Source organism: Ambystoma mexicanum, chromosome 11 (genome assembly GCF_040938575.1).
Source record: "Ambystoma mexicanum isolate Mex_15411 chromosome 11, UKY_AmexF1_1, whole genome shotgun sequence".
In the NCBI taxonomy this organism is placed as follows: domain Eukaryota; kingdom Metazoa; phylum Chordata; class Amphibia; order Caudata; family Ambystomatidae; genus Ambystoma; species Ambystoma mexicanum.
In genome coordinates, this window is record NC_090934.1 from 226782284 (window position 1) to 226800070 (window position 17787).

Consider the following 17787-nt stretch of genomic DNA (forward strand, 5'->3'; position numbering starts at 1 on the left):
TTTTCCTGTCAAGGAAAGATTGGCATTGGGACAGAACTTCCTGTATCTGCCAACATGAGGAAACCCACACACGCTATTCATTGCCGAATCCGGGACACAAATCGTACGGTTACGAGTGACAGTTACACACAAGGCCACTTCAGACCCTGTTAGGGAGCCCTGTGATATCCCTGTTGTGGGGGAGTCTGTGGGCACACATGGGGAATGATCTTGCCGTGATCACAAGGGCTTCACAGGCTGGGTCCATGATCACACAGAGTTCCCTCAGACAGTGCCATGATCACACGGCATTCCATAAAACAACTGAGAAGACACAGATACTTCATTCATGGAGTACGGCGCCATAGCGGGGAGATCCCCACTAGACACCCCCACCTCCTTTGGTCAGTGTACCAGATACCAGAATAAGTAGACACAGACAACTTTGTAAGATCTTTGGAAAGTACACGGTGGCAGTTTATTAGGAGCAAGACAATAATTTGGGACGGTGCCAGCCACATAATAATTAAAGTCAAGTTACAGGTGAACCATGTCATCCTATTTGCCACCAGCAAAAACTAACAAACTTCTGGTTACTACCAGCTAACACTGGTTACTACCAGCATGACACTCATGGGCACTGACCAGGAGGTTGTTAGCCTAGAGCCCTAAGGAAGAGAAGTCAGTGCCCGTCAAGGGATCGGCTCGAGCCCGGCCAATCCCGCGCCGCCGAAGCTGCAGCGTGAAGTCCCTCAATGGCTAGGACCGCCCCGATACTCCGCCTGCAACAAAGGAAAATTTACAAAAGAAATTAACATCTCATCACACAACACAATACTAATTTTTTATACAGTACTTTTGAATCAACTTCTACATGAACCATTACTGTCGGTGCTGCGAACGCAACACCATGAATCTACAGATTATTTTATATGTACATAAAAGGCTACTCACAGCTTAACGCAAAACTCAGTTGTCCTCAGACCAATACTCCTTATGCATTCAGTCCCTTTGTTCTAAAATATGGAGCGGGTGGGTGGGTGATCACTTGACGGCGGAGCTGCTTGCTCAAAGAGACTGAGCACCAGCGGCTCCTGCCCTTCTAAGCGTCTCCGGTCCACTAGCCCGGAAGCCAGTTCCCCGGGGACGCCCCTTCCGCCCAAGGGGAGGAAGAGTAGAGGCTAGACCAACCCCCGGAAGGGGGTGGCCAGAGGGTCAGCCTGCTATATAGGCTGTCCCTCTAGCGCCCCCTATGGGGGCCGGTCAGCCTCTTACTACCTACCGCACGTGCTGGTCTGAGGCTCCTTTTACTAGGAGCATGTCATGACGTGGTCAAGACTCCCTCAAAAGGGATATCAACACAATCCATTGCTAAGATTGCACTTGTCACATCGTGAGGTGGTGAGCCCCGCGGCCTCCTGCATCGTTATGTGGGTGGCCCATGTTCAGGCCCAAATGTTGAGGGAAGTGACGTTGGGCTAGGGAGGCAGCGGGATGAGGTAAGCAAATCAAAAGAGGAACAAGATGCGGCCCTACATAAAGTCTGCTCAGCACTTAAGGCGGCTGGGCTGGCACTCAACAGAGCGAAAAGTGAATTCAGAAAAGGCTCGCTCAGATTTTTCAGCCACATATTCTCGGAGAAAGGCATGAGGCCAGAACCCTAAAAGGCAGCAGCATTGAACACCACCCAACCACTACAAAACGTGTCCGAATTGAGTTAATTTCTGGGACTAGCGAGCTACTGCTTGAGGTACTTGCAAGATTATGCCACAGTCAGCAAGCCCCTCCCCCTACTCACACGGAAGGACCAGCTTTTCGAGTGGTCAGCGGACTGCCAACGCACTTTGGGAAACCATTCGAAACAACATTTCCAAGGCAGAGGACATGGCCTATTTCAGCGCAGACAGGAAGACTGAAGTCATCCTCGATGCCAGCCCAATCGGTCTTGGTGCCATTCTAACGCAGCGGGACCTCTCGGACCCAAACGGCAGGTTCAGAGTGGACTACGTAAGCAGGAGCCTCACGACCACTGAACAGGTATACTCCCAGGCAGAGAAAGAGAGACTGGCAGTGGTGTGGGCCTGAAAGTACTTTCACCTCTTCCTGTATGGGATGGCGTTAACAGTCATCACCGACCATCAGGCCCTCCTGATGATATTCGGTGACCCCAAGGCGAGAATGCCCCTCAGAATAGCCAGATCGGGACTGTGGCTACAGGACTTCAAGTTTGACATTGTACATCGCCCGGACAAAGAAAGCAACCCCACAGATTACCTATCCAGGCACCCTACGAGTCCCCCACAAGCGGGCCCTTCCATTGTTGATGCCTAAATTAATTATGTCACTCATCACCTGCAACCTACTACCAGTGGATTGGGCCACCCTACGAAAAGAATTGGAAAAAACGACCCAGCCCTAGCGATAGTGACCCACTGCAGCAAAACGGGTAAATTGGCGCACATCACACATCAGACCAGACAGGAGCAAAAGTCTGTGAGAGATCACATAAGGTCCCTGGAGCTGGTGAAAGACGAACTGACGGTGGTGAACGATCACATCATCATGAAGGGCTGGAAGGTCAACATTCCATCATCACTGCGAGGACAGACAGTCACGCTGGCGAGCGAAGGACACTGGGGGGTAGTTTCCACAAAACGCCTCCTATGTCAAAAGGTGTGGTTCCCCATACTGGAGGCCCCAATAGAGGAGGTCGGCGGCAGGTGCAACATCTGTGCTCTGGTGGCTCAATTGCTGCACCCAACCCACTGCAAATGTCCCAGCTCCCAGAAAGCTTCTGGAAAGAACTGGCCGTGGATATCTTCGGACCCCTACGCAATGGAACATATGTGGTGGTGCTAATTGACAAACACTCCTGCTTCCAAGATGCACAACTGATCGAATCCACAGCTGTGACATGCGTCATCCCAGCACTAGACCGCATGCTATCGACCTATGGGATACCGAAGGTAATAAAGTCTGACAACGGCTCACCGTTCATGAGCCTTGACTTCGAAAACTTTGCACACTACATGGGGTTACAACACCAAAAGATAAACCCGTGCTGGCCCCAGGCCAATGGCATTGTGGAACGGTTCATGGCCAATGTTAAGAGAACCCCGCAGATAGCTAACCTAGTCAATAAACCATTCGAGCAGGTGCTGTACCAACTCCTACTGAATACCGCCACACGCCACACAGCACCACAGGAGTTAGCCCATCTGACCTTGTGTTTCATTGAGCTGTGAGAACGTGACTGCCTAAAGCCCCCGTTCCAATGCAGGCCGTACCCCTAGAACAACAGGTCAGGGTTCGAGACCAGGAACAGAAGGAAAGAATGAAGGAGAGAGCCGACACACGACGAGGGGCGAAAGAGTGTGAAATCGAACCAGGAGATCATGTGGTGGTATGCCAGCCGTCAGTGAGAAAGGAAGACCCAACATTTGTGCCTGAATGGCTGGTAGTAACCAGCAAAAAGGGCACCATGATAACTGCCAGCGGAAAACACCAGCACTCCATAACAAGGAACTCCTCCCATTTCAAGAGACTTGCGGGCATTATACCCCGCGGGTGGGAACAATCGTACGACAGTACAGATGGCCCGCTCTCAGATGATCCCTATCAAGGAGATGGGGAGCAGTCGGAAGGAGAAGAGAATATTGGAGGGGAACAGCCACCCATACAGGAACTCCTTCTCCCCATGAGGCCTCAATGATGCCGCATGAAACCTCAAAGACTAATTGAAGAGATGGGGTGAAAGTGCAAGTGATACAGCATGTTAAAAAGGGGGAGATGTCATGTTGTGACGTGCGAGCCCCGCGTCCTCCTGCATTGTTATGTGGGTGGTTCATGTGCATGCCCAAATGTTGAGGGAAGTGACATTGGGCTAGGGAGGGGTGCGGGATGAGGGAAGGAAAGGGGTTTCAGTTTCAGTTATGTGAGGGACGTGAATAAAGAAGAATGCCACTCATTAGCAGTGTATGTGTCACAGTCATTTGAGTCTGTGTATGCTTTGTAACTCAAGGCCCGCATGGTAATGAGCTTAGTCTGCTAATGCTGACAGTACTCTACAGGACATATTTGTGTACAGGCTTTTTAGGTTTAAAAGGTTTGCACCTTTTCTACTTTGCTTTAAACCCCAGTGTCTGGTTGGATCTCACAGTAAAAAAAGAACAATTTCCAGCACTCCTCACAAGAGTTTTGTGCCAATGGCTTCCAGAAATGTCACACTGGTGACGTGGGAAAATTACTTTTGTATGTGTAAATTAAGTTGGAACCTATTCCTTTCTAGGAAATGTGTTGTCACCTTTAATTTGAACTAGGGCCTTTCCGATTTTCTTTATGACCCCTGTTAGTCAGCAGGGAACACCCTTCATATCCTGCATGGGAGGTCCTTTATGATTATGGCTCTTCCTGTGCCGTTCTAGAGTCTCCCCATGGCTTCTTCTAGAGCAGCACTGGAGAGCTCTCAGTGACAAATCCAAAAGGGCAAATGTTGCACCTCTTCGTCCAGTGTGGGGGTGGACCTCTGATCTCCATAACCCAAAGTAGGCCCAGCTCTTAAAAAACGAGTGCACCTTTGTCTGTAGAGCAAGTTTATTGTATAAACGTCCGGAAGAAGCTAGATGACGCTGTTGAGTCAAACTAACCCGAGTCTCCCTGAACCACACAAATATCTTACATTATATACATTTTGCAACAGTTAAAACACTCCCCTACACATGTCTGTCAAACCTATACAATGAAATGTACTCCCCCATAGTTGCCACGCTCTCATTCGACACATTTATTTAACTACATCTCCTTTCAAAATATATTGGCATCAGCTCATATTTACAGCACACCCCTTTCTGGGATCTTTCTGTAGTAGGCCACAACATTGTTTCATAGTTACACATTCACACAACAAACATAATTCATTAAAAGTTCCAACTGGCTAGGCACCTCTAACCCCGAACGTGAAACACATGGTTTTTGCAAGGACAGTTCAATAATATGAGGAGGGGGAGGAACAAACAAGTTTCCTTTCAACGGGTGATAAATATCTTATTCACCCAGACTTGCTGGTATCCTTAATTCACACTAATCAATATGACTACCAATTCAGCACACATGGCCTCTCGGAACATCCTGGTCATTCCTGAAAACCTGATCAAAACCCTAAACCATATGTTCACTCTGCCCTTAAGCATCCCTTCCACTGGGTTCATTACTCAGCCCCAAACTGACCCTACCAGGTGACCAGACTTCCCTGGACACTGAATAACAGGCTCCCATGTACTTAAAAAGATTACATATCCAATCCACAATAGTACCAAGTTGTAAAAACCTGAGCCTGCTCTGAAACTGACCATTTGATATTATCACAGCTGCCTGCTGCATTTCCTCAGCCTTCAACCTTGCGCAACCAGCTTTCCTGGTCACACAGAGTTTATCACACCACCCCAGGTTCCTGGGCCTGCACAATCCCTAGCTATGAGAGGACTCACAGCTTACAGATTTGTGTATTCACCATGTACCATGTGTATCCCAACTGTCCCAAACACATTTCCATGAAGACCTCAATGTATGTATGTCTGTGCATGTATGTTCAAGACTACAGCCTCCTCTCACAGTGGTTTCTCCATTTCAAATCTCCTATCATGCATGTGCATATGAAGCTCCTCGCTGCTCATCTTTTAGGTGCTTCGTGGCACGCTGCACACCTACATTAGCAGATTTGAAATTATATTGCTGTGTGCATGCAAATCTAAAATATATCAACTTAAACACAAAGTAACACTAATAGTAACACTTATCCCTTCCTTATTAACTACGCTAGATGCATGCTAAATTACAGCATCGCGCCAACATCGCTGTCACCCCAGTCACCCATATGGTGCGCGTAACGCAAAATCCTCCTTCCCATTCAGACCTTTATTAACTTTATTAACCACCCCAACACCAGTACATGTGCCAGATTCAGTATGGAAAAAACTTGTGATGGACATTGCAGGACTGTCTGAGGGTTTGGAGAGATGCAAAGTCTGCATAGTGGTCTTGATATACTATATGTCTACATGGGTAGAATGGTGCATCATGTAAGAGAATGTAACTGCCATGAAAATAGTGACATTTTTGGAAGTAGTGTTCAGCAGGGAGAGGGGCCTGGAGGAGATAGTAATTGATAATGAAGCACAGTTTATTTCTGAGGACATGCACAGATTTGTGAGAGATTGTGGGATTAAGCATAAGTGCATGTCATTACACCATCCCATGGCAAATGGTCTTGTGGAGCGCATGAATGGTTTCATGAAGGGGATGATCCAGTTGGCAGTGGAAAATTCACTTACATGGAGAGATGCTCTTAAGGAGACATTGCATGCGTACAGGATGACTCACAACTGAAATTGAACCGTTTGCATGATGAGGGCCAGAGTATATTCTGAGATAGTGAGAGAAAAACTGGCAAAATACAAGGATTATTATGATTGTGTCAAAGCCACCCAGGACGTTATGTTTAGGGAAGGAGATTGGGTCCGGGTCAGAGCGCATTGCAAAGTGATTAAATGACATTCCAAGTTCAGGAATCCACAGAGGATTGAGACAGTGGGCAGAAAGAGGGGATTCTGTGTTGCCTACTCGGAGAAGGAAGATTTCGTCGAACATCAGAGATTACTTTGTATATTATTGAATTATGTTCTTCACAGTTACCTAGCTGCTCATTTCCTTTTTCCTGCCTCTCTGATTTCTCTCTCCCTGTGCCCCCCTCCTCTTTTCCTTCTTCTTTCCTTGTTATTGTCTGCGGAGTGTACGGGAGGACTGGTCCAGGAGACCCCCCTCCCCTGCCTCTTCTCCCCCGGTGAGGTTCATCAATTGTCCTCCCTGCCACCAGGGCCCAGGTGGCGGGTGGGGTACTGGCTGAAGACATTGACCCGACCTGCTCAATTTAGCTAGGCCCTGGAAACCATTTTGTATAATAAAAATGGCTTGAGCCCTGTGCACTGCTGCATGGCCCCCACCCTTGGAGAGTATCACTTATCCCTGTGGCCACAGCTCCCTGGCAGATCCGCTAAGAGCCCGTTCCCACGAACTGACGGACATGAGCTAGTGTTAGATACCAACACTGTAACATTTCACCTTCCGCAGTGTATCGCTGTTTCCAGCATGACCCGGCCAGCAGGGCCTGGGTGGACAAGAACTGTACAATGGTCCCCTGACAAAAGCAAAGTCCCCAAATACTAATGAGCAAACCACCTGTGATGAAAGCGTTCTCTCCACAACCTCTCTGACTAAAAAACCTGTAAAATATATGAAAATGGCAGGATGGGTGCTCATATGACATTAGGGATGAAGCACCCACATCCCTGTGGCTATGCGCAAATGGTAAAAGCGTCCCGGTGGTTTTTCATGTTATGTGTGTTATCGAGAAGACTGCACCCCACGGTCCCGCGCCAAAACTGAACTAATGCTGCTAGAGTGCAAAGGAAGACAAATGCAACCATATTGAGGGCTCATGTAAGGGGTGCACGAAAATGCACCATATGTGTGTCCAAGCCCACTATGTGCCACTGCCGCCAGTCTCAGTGGTGGGTTGTTCCTGCGTGCTCCACCAACCTTACTACTACCTCACTTACCGTGTATGTATAAGCATATATCAAAATGTTGTAGTTGCTAAAAACGTAGTGTACAAGTAATGTGCTCAAATTGGCCATGTGGATGGCACTAGCAATGTCAAAAACGTGAGCTTTGGAAATACTCAATGAGTATTGTATATTATATGAATGTTTATGTCTCTTCCACCTAAAGTCTGCAACACACGAGGAAAATACCTTTGTGAGCACACGCAAGGCCATTCCCCCTTCCTCCCAGTGAAGCCGGCAAGATGAAAAAGCAGAGGCCTGTGCTGCCCTGCTCCACCTCCCGCAACTCGGCTGGAGCCGCTTCAAGCATTCACATTCCCCCGCAGCACCCAAGGCCACGGCCTGCCACCTGAATTATTTACAACCCAGCAGTAAACCCCAGCCTTAAAACACAGATCCAAAGGCGCCCTTTCTTAGGCTCCACGACCCACCGGCTCACCTTAGGTTAATGGCCCCTGTAAAATTAGGACACCCAATATTATGGCAACATTACAGGAACACATCCATAATGACTTCTAACAAGACATGATAACACGGACCGCCTGTCCCATGCCCCGAGACCCAACACCACGACCTCTGATACCCGGTCAACAGGACGATGGTAACCATGTATTGATGAATCGCCAACAGACCCCACTCTAGGTGCATTCCTCCTGTGTTGTGTTAACCTGTAGAATAACCTATTGGAAGATTTACCAGGGAAGATAATAATGCAATGTTGAATGACTGCCGTGTGCGTGGCCCTAGGGCAGAAAGTCAGGAAAGACATTCATCTCTGACACTGATCACGGTTGGCACAACAATACCTCCAGCCGCGGCAAACCACATCGCAGCAGCACCTATAGCTAGTCGTCGCCACCCAATCCCCACGAACTTGTGCCCCCTACAGTATGTAGGTTCTTATGATGTTTTTTGTAAATATATACGCCGTCTTTGCTATTGTCAGACAGAGCGCTCTCGGAGTTTACAGAGTTCTTTGCATGCCCTATTTTGATTGATAAACTTCCATTTAAGCTCACCCGCACTTTGTCCTGGCCTTATTCCCATCCTGGGAGAGTCCATTATTGTCTCTCATTGTGGGGAGGATCGTGCTATCTGGGGACGCCTGCCTTCAGTGGTGACCCCGAAAGCGTGATTTTAACTTCTCTCGTAATATATATATATATATATATCCCTACCGTCCCCTTTGGCACGAAAATCTCTGGTCGAAAAGGGATACGCACGGTGCGCCGGCTCCGGGAGGCTGCCCGCCAACGGCGACCGGTACGCTCAAAAGTGCGCACTCACCACAGAGAGGGTACGGGATCCCGGTTGAAAAATCCCCTTTGAGTACCGTTCGCCAGAGCCGGGGCCGACCGTTGAGCAAACGGCAAAACTGCCTGAACTGACCCAGTTTCGGAGACTCTCGGTTCAAGACGGGCACGTGAGTATTGAGTGCGAGTGACCATAAAGGGAGTAAGGGAGGAAATATAGGACAGGGAACGAGGCTGGTTGAAAGGGGGGCACTTTGGGTCTACTAAGGACCATCCTAAACTTTCTTTGCTTTTTCTTTGCATATGGCCATTAGGATTAAGAGGTGAACAGAGATAAAGAGACGGGAACCTAGCTCCTCAAGGGGGTGGAAGGCGGTGCCGCATAGTGCTATCTTGACTAGTACTGGGAATATATGAAGAAGTGGAATATGAGATAAAGGTGTCTGGTAAAGGAAGACACGGAAAATACATTAGTGACTGCTACTATTTCTATTTTTCTCTCTGGGTTTACGGGAAAATAAAAGCGGGTTAGTACAAACAAAGATATAATGTAAGTAGAAAAATAATTTTACATCAAAATTAGGAGACGAATATATATATCAGATTAAGACGGACAGGGACAGTTGGCAAGGGAGGAAAGGGAGGACAAACTGGGCTGTGAATAGAGTGCTGCTTATGAGTGTGTATGCATTGTATATGTCAGAACATATTTGATATAATAAGTGTGTAAAGGTGGTCAGAAATACGTAATTGTGGTATGGTTACGGTAAGTGTGACCAGGAGAAATATCAGAAAGAAGAGTGTAATGTGGTAAAGTGAGTGTTCATTTCTTTGATCTGCTGGGCTCAATTGTCACAGTTATTGATGGTTTGCTCTTGTACGTGCCCCCTAAAGAGTATAGAATAGAGGCTGTGTGCAGCCATTCTCGTACTGTACAGGTGGCGGGAAAACACGCCCATGCTCAATAAGACATAAGTACGTGAATTCATATGGTGATACGTCCATACTAAAAGACAGACATACATAGAGAGGTACACTAGTATCCAGTAAGTACGAAGTATGGGGGCAGAAACACCCTTATCACATATTTGTAAGAGCCTACCTGGGTACGCAGAACGGATTAAGAAATATCATGAACAGTGGATCACAGAGTTGAAGGGGGAAGGATTACCTCAGATATGGCCCGAAGGGGGATCATTTGACAAGGGCGTCTGAGATATGGTAGCAACATGCATTTGTTTGAAATATAAGGGCAAGCAGCTTCACAATAGGAGAGAAATATTAGACCTATGGAGACTGTTTGAAGAAATACCCCCACCTAAGAAAAGGGAATTAGATACTGACCTACCATCTACTACTGACAACCCATTACTGATACCAAAAGATGACAAGGTATTTCCAGAAGGGAAGCCACCGATAGAGGTAACTAGGCTGTACCCAATACTAAATAAGCCAGTGCCCGCAGAGGGATATAGTGACCCAACTTATGTACCCCCAACGACAACCACTACCACTCAAGGGCCAACTGCACCCCCACCAGATGAGAGTCATAGGGAATGAGAGCAGGTAAGTACACCAAGGGTGGATATAGAGAAATTGACAGGAGATCTAGAATCCAGACTCTCTATAGCCAAAGACGAGCTCTCGAGAATAAAAAGTATATGCGAGTGGACTGCAATCAATGCCGCTAGATCAGAGCCTGCATCAGGAGCGCAGAGTGAGAATAGGACATTTGGAGAAGGATGGAAAAAAGGAGAGATACTGTTTAGGATAGAAGAAGAACCAACACGGATAATTGAACTAGGGGGAAGAGAGGGGTGTAGTGGTGATGAGGTAAGGACGACAGGAGGTAGAGAGGAGCTATTGTGTGATATAGGGGATGACTTAGAAGAAGGTGAAAGGCTAAGTGTGGCAATGGGTGGGGGAAGCGAGGAGTTGGATGGCGCGTGCTCAATGAGAACGATGGACGAGGAGTGGACAGGGTGACTAAGGAACAGGTTGGGAAAAATGGCGCCATTTGGAAAATCAGGAATAAAGGTGAGTGCAGATACAACGGCAAAGGGGAGGTTACAACTCCCATTAATACATAGAGGAGGAGGGAGGCCGAATTACATGCCCTGGGCTCAGATGGATAAGGCCAATTTGTTAAAATTATTGCCCCCGCTATCAGGAGGGGCAAGCTAGTGGATATATGCCTTTGAGAAACACACAGCCGGGGTACCTCTAGCAATAGGCGACGTGAAGAGTTTGCTAGTATCAGCAGTTGGGGATCAAGCTGACAGAGTATGGGTAAAAGCTGGCTTCCCGGGAGTAATGTTAGACTGCGATCGTCATGATGGTGCCTCTTTCAATACAGTACGTGCCAGGGTGTGGGATGCCTTACGGGAAACGTTTCCAGACACCCCAGATTTGCAGTCAGTAATTCAATGTACAATGAATGACGGGGAAGATGCTATGGATTACATTTTTCGAGTCCAAGAGATGTGGAGAGCCAAAACGGGCACGCCCTGGTATCAATCAACATCATTATTCTACTTTATAATAAAGAGGGGGCTCCCAAAAGAGGTGCAAAAAGCACTCGACAAAATAGCAGGTATTGAAGCAAAAGGTTGGCCCGAAATTCAGAGCATAATAGTTCACCAATGTAAACTGATAAAAGAAAGGGAAAAGGAGGTGGCGCAGAGAAGATTGGCAGACGAAGCAAAACTAGTACAGACAAAGCTGGTGAAGGTCGCTGCAGCAGTAGCCGCGCTCCCACACAGCAGGGAGGGAGATGATGAGAAGGAGGGGCTGGTAGCAATACAAGGGAGGATGGCAACGAATTGGATAGGAGCAGGGCAGAGGCAGTGGAACGAGCAGGAGCAGAGTGGAGGTCCGCAGTGGCAAGAGTGGGCCCCTCGAGGGGGACGAGGTGGGTACAGGGGCTGAAGAGGGGGTAGACAAGGGTATTGGGGAATGGGAGGAAACGGATGGCAGGGTCCCAGAGGTGCACAAGGAAGTTGTTGGAACTGCGGGAGGTGGGGGCACTTTTCCAGAGAGTGCAGTAGTAGACCAAACAACAGGTTTCCAGAGGTAGAACACTATGGCCATCCTCATCCGGGAAGCCCATTTGGTCTCCCAATGGGACAACAACAAAGGGACCCAGGGCAGGGGTACCATGAGCAACGGCAGGGACACCAATACAGAACACAGAATCACCCACAGAACAATGACACTATGCACTACACCCCAGGCAACCCTTTAGCGACAACAGCAAATGGAGCCCCAGCACCAGCCCCCTATAGTGGGGTATCAGTAGTTTCAGGGAGCGTGTTCAACCAGGGGGGGGAAATGAGACATCCCGCATAGGACAGCCCACAGAGAACACTTGCGTGTCCTGTCCTATCTACCACCTACGATGCAGCAGAGGAACCATTGGTAGGGGCGCAGATAGGAGACAAGCAGTTAATATTCATGATGGATTCAGGAGCGGAGAAATCATGCATTAGGGAGGGCCGGTTTCCGTTATCTAACCGGAAGTTAGAGACGCAGGGGTTCTCTGGGGCTGTAATTGAAGTTCCTTATACAGAAGCTTTGGATGTGACAGTGGGGGAAAAAACTGTAAAAACACCCTTACTGTATTACGAACAATCGCCAATAAACTTGCTAGGGAGGGACCTTCTTAGCAAGCTTAACATGACAAGGGGCCTCATTCCGAGGCTGGCGCTATCCATGGAGTAAAGAGCACCATGGTAAGCAACCATGGAGCTATTTACTCCATGGAAATCCGGCATGGTGAATGGAGTAATTACCGGTCCATTCCAAGGTTGGAGGGACCGGTAATTCCCCATTCACCATACCGGTTCCCCATCCCCATTCCTGCCCCCATAGGGCTCAATGGGAATGGGGAAGGAGTAAATTACGGCACGGTAAATTACGGTGCCGTAATTTACTCCAAGGTCCCTTTGCGGGTTGGATTTTTAACGCCTGCTAAAAGCAGGCGTTAAATGCCAACCCGCAAAAGGGAACTCGGAATATGGTGGTAAGTGTTAATGGTCACCGTTGCCATTAACGGTGACCGTTAACCCTTACCTCCAGCCTCGGAATGAGGCCCAATATCATTCACAGAAAGAGGAATAGTGTGTTCAACACCAGGAATATGCCCATTACGTGTAATGCTGGTAGTACAGGCTCAAACAACTGCTCCGGAAATACGTGGCCTGCCAGTGGATGAAAGAATGTTTATTGAAGGTTTGAAAACACTGGCCCAAGTGGTTCCTGAGCTAAAAAAGCTGGATTGGAGAATACCCGCGGAATTCATCTTCCGCCCAATAGTGCGCCCAGACATAGCACCAGGGTCAGTGGTATCATTAGACTTGCATGCTGTACAGGTGTCAGCGAAAAGGATTGCAGTGATTGGGATGGACATAGATGGGTGTGAATGGCGCACTGTACTGTGCGTCAACGCCAATATTGCCCTACGATACTTATCTGACGAGGATCTCTTCTCTGATTCAGACAATGACGGTGAAATAATAATGGAAATAGCAATGCCCTGTGACATTTTGATTTAGGCTAGGCAAATTCCAGTTCAATTGATGGCAGTAGTGGGAACACCACCGTCATTTTTTGACGATGACATGCGACTGGTGCCAGGCAATTTGTGGACAACAGGCCCCCATGATGTGGGGTTGTTGCATGAAGTGACACCAGTGGTCATAAAACTCAAACAAGGGGCAATCCTGCCCCGAGTAAAGCAATATCCATTGTCCCGTGAAGCTGAGGAAGGGATAAAAGAGACAATAAATGCATTATTAGCTCAGGGAATAATAGTGCCTTCAAACTCACCATGCAACACCTGTATCTACCCGATTAAAAAAGCAAAGGGAGGGGCTTGGAGGATGATCCAGCATTTACGCCCCTTAAATGACGTCATACAGAAAGAGTTCCCTTTGGTCCCGAACCCTGCTTCAATATTATGCAGTATCCCAAAAACGGCATCACATTTCACAGTGGTCGATTTGAAAAACGCATTCTTCTCCATCCCATTGGCTGAAGAAAGCAGATACCTGCCGGCATTCACCTTAGGGGGAAAGAGATACGAACATTGCAGATTACCACAGGGATACTGTGAGAGCCCAAGTATATTCAACCGCATACTACACGAAGACCTAGGTAATTTATCAGTTGAAAGCACTATCATACAGTATGTAGACGATCTGCTCGTCTGCGCACAGAATGAAGAAACGTGCAGAAAAGACTCAGTAACACTCCTGTCACTGCTGGCAAACAACGGGTACAAAGTGGACAAGGAAAAGCTACAATACTGTCAGGAAGAGGTCTTATACTTGGGGCAGCTAATATCGAAAGACGGAAAGAGAATAATCCCTGACAGGGTAGAAGCAATAAGATCAGTAAGAGAACCCACAACAGTGAAGGAGATGCAGAAATGTTTGGGAATGTGCAATTATTGCAGAGCATGGATATTAGATTATGCAGCCTACACGAGACCATTACTGCAAGCACTCAAGGAGGCACAACAAGAGAACAGGAAAATAGAATGGTCAGAAGAGATGAGTGACTCATTCAAGTCCCTAAAAGAATTGATTTCGAGTGCTCCAGTACTCGCCAACCCTGATTATGAACGTGAGTTTTTCCTATTCTCACATTGTAAGGGAACACTCATGACAGCTGTACTGACACAAAAGACCTCTCTAGGACACAAACCGCTGGCGTACTATAGTGGCACCTTGGATGCGGTGATGCAAGGACATTTCGGGTGCGAGCATTCTCTCGCTGCCGCCGCGTTCGCCATTGAGAAAAGTGCCACAATAGTAATGGGATGCCCTGTCACATTGTTTGTGGAACACTCATTATTTGCAAGACTTGAGAGATCAAAAAGTGCACTGACCACACAGCGAGCGACTGCCTATGAAATAATACTGTCCAGTGCCAACATCCATGTGGTACGATGCAGGACAGTGAATCCGGCAACATTCATCACAGAAGCATGCACACTGGAGGACATGCAGGAACACAATTGTGCGACTTACACAGGGGAAACAGGGGAGGACACGGTGGTGTGCGAGAATGCCCTGAGCGAGGGGCAGGAATACTTTGTGGATGGGTCAGCATCAATTGACATGGACACGGGAGAGAAACATGTGGGGTTGGCAGTGGTGAGGTTGGAAGAAGGTGAGTATGAGACACTAGTGCAGTATCGCCTTTCATCCCATTTCTCAGCACAGGCAGCGGAACTCATTACCTTAATAGAAGCACTACATGCCGCTAAAGGTCGTGCAGTAACAATATGCACAGATTCAGCTTACATGATGACAACAGTACATGGAGGTCTGGCAAGATGGGGGCGGAGGGGGTTTCGAAGAGCAGATGGGACTCCAGTGCAACATGCAGAATTGCTGAAGGAGTTAATTGAGGCTCTTAAAGACCCAACAGTGGTAGCAATAGTGAAGTGCCAAGCACATACGCCAAACACAGACGTTGTGTCTTTGGGGAACGCGGCAGCGGACGCTGCTGCCAAGGAAGCTTCATACTTTGAAAAACATGAAACAGGTGAGTACATGCTGCAGCACAAGACAAACGAAGAGCTCCCAGAAGGATACAATGCGATGCCCATATCACAAATACTAGAGCTACAGGAAGGAGCAAGTGGCGATGAAAAGATGATGTGGGTAAAACGAGGGTGCAGCCAATCAGCAACAGATTCACTATGGCGACAAAATAACTCAGGGAAAGTGGTAATGCCAGTCAAGCTATTAGAAATAGCGTTTTAGCAATTACACTTTCCAGCACACAACACCAAACAACACATTGCAGCAGAGATACAAGAAGACTGGTTTGTGCCCTGTCACCAGGAGCACGTATCAAGATTGACAATGGAGTGCACAACGTGCCAGATATACAACTCTGGAATGACGTTACGTACACTCAGGGGAACAATTCCAAAACCAGTAGGACCCTTCAAGGAATTGCACATAGACTACGCGGACATGGGGGAAAGGTGTAATGGGGCGCGCTACATGATTGTGGTTGTATGCCCATTCTCAAGATGGGTGGAAGCAGGCCCATGTGCACGACCTGATGCTAAAAGCGCTGCAATGTTCCTAGTAAGGGAAGTATTCCCGCGCTGGGGAATTTGCGACGTAATTCGCTCAGACAACGGAACTCACTTCGTGAACGAGCTCTTCAAAGAAGTGACGACATTATTGGGAATAAAACATAAATTGTGCTCAATTTATCATCCTCAAAGTAATGGCGTGGTAGAAAAGATGAACGGACTGCTAAAAGGAAGATTGTCCAAATTGTGTTTCTCATTAAAGAAAAACTGGATTTACTGTTTGCCCCTTGCGCTGTTTGAGCTGAGGAATCAGCCAAGCAAGGACCACCATTTGTCCCCGCACAAGATCGTGACAGGGAGACGAATGCACACAGCACACTCCCCACTACGCCAACACTCAGACGCGCACAGAAGCGCCGCGATATTGGGAGATGAGTTCACAGAATACCTGAAAAAGCTAACTAGGGCAGCGCGCGCAATATCAAAGCAGCTCTCACCACCATTCACAAGGGAAGAAGGGAACACAACGGTGTCCCCTACGGAACCCGAAACACTGGTACAACTGATGCCGGGAGAGTTCATTTATGTGCGGAGCATTGTGCGCCGGTGGAATGCACCACGGTTCCACGGACCATATGAAGTGGTATTTTGCACCCCTACGGCTGTAAAAGTCAAGGGCCTCAAGTACTGGATACATTTGACGGATGTACGAAAAGCATATAATAGTGTGCAGGAAGAGGTGGATGAGGAGGCACAGACAACAGCAAACAATACTAATGAAAATGATGAGTGAATACAAAAATGTGTGTGGATGAAGTATACCTGCCAGAGAAAATTGTTAACGAAAAAACATTATATTACAGGTTATCTATAATGATGAAGGATTGCAAAAAAAAATAATAATAATAATAATGGGTTTATGTGTAAAATAATAATGTGAAGATTACGTATGTTGTATGCTCCCTTCTCTGTACATCCCAACCCCCCTCCCCTACCCAATCCTATTCCCCTTCCATAATACCTTGGCACTGGTAGTGCCAACAAAAATGTTTACATGCATGCACTTAACGCACTTTTATATCTCAAACAGGAACTACAATGGCAACTAACGGGCAGCCTGCAACGGATAGATTTATCAGATATAGAGAATTTTTAGCTGAGAGATGTAGATATTCGTATGAGTGTGGGTTGTCTGTTTGCATTACGTTATTTTTTACAATTATGTTTGGACTGGTTACGTATTGGTTTATAGCGTTCATCTCTATCGAGATGAACGAGGGGGGAGGGATAAACGGAACTAATGTGACAAATGAAACAGCAATTGTAAATACTAAAGAAGGCGATTTTTTGGTATGGGATGGAACTAAACTGGTATGGGGATATTACACGACACCATCTAATGTTGCTATCAAGCAAAATGAAGATTTGAAGGAAAAAAGGCAAAACAGCACAACTCCCTGGCCAAAAGTGTCCAATTACAATGCCCGCAGTCTGAATGATCGTAACCCCTCTGCTATATCCTGGTTATATAACACCCCCACCAGCAGGCCCGCTCCCGTAACCAAAAACACACTGCTAGATAGCATAAAGAAAGAAAATGAAGAAATGACAGCGAGATATGAAATATTATATGATGATTGGGCAAAGGGGGGCGAGAGGGAGAAAGGGGGGCCCACACTGTCCATCGCCCATGAGGCCGGGAAATACCTTAGAAAAAGGAATAACAGACTGGGAAGGGAGGCGGGGAGGAGGAAATATGATGAATATTATGGGTTAGGATTAGACAAAATGGAAGACCCACGACACCCCCACCAGACAAATAAATGGTATGCGGACATGAGTGCAACGGCTAAGCAAACAACGAACGAGAGCTGTTATG

The 17787-nt window shown here is 47.4% G+C and overlaps 1 long non-coding RNA gene across 1 annotated transcript in view; it reads right to left on the reverse strand.

Moving 5' to 3' along the window:
- Positions 1-423: 423 nt before the first annotated feature.
- LOC138504688 (uncharacterized) overlaps positions 424-17787 on the reverse strand; it is a 92982-nt gene continuing 75618 nt past the window's right edge. Inside the window, exon 3 of the long non-coding RNA XR_011279901.1 lies at positions 424-761. This is a non-coding gene — a long non-coding RNA (uncharacterized lncRNA). The remainder of the gene's footprint in view (positions 762-17787) is intronic.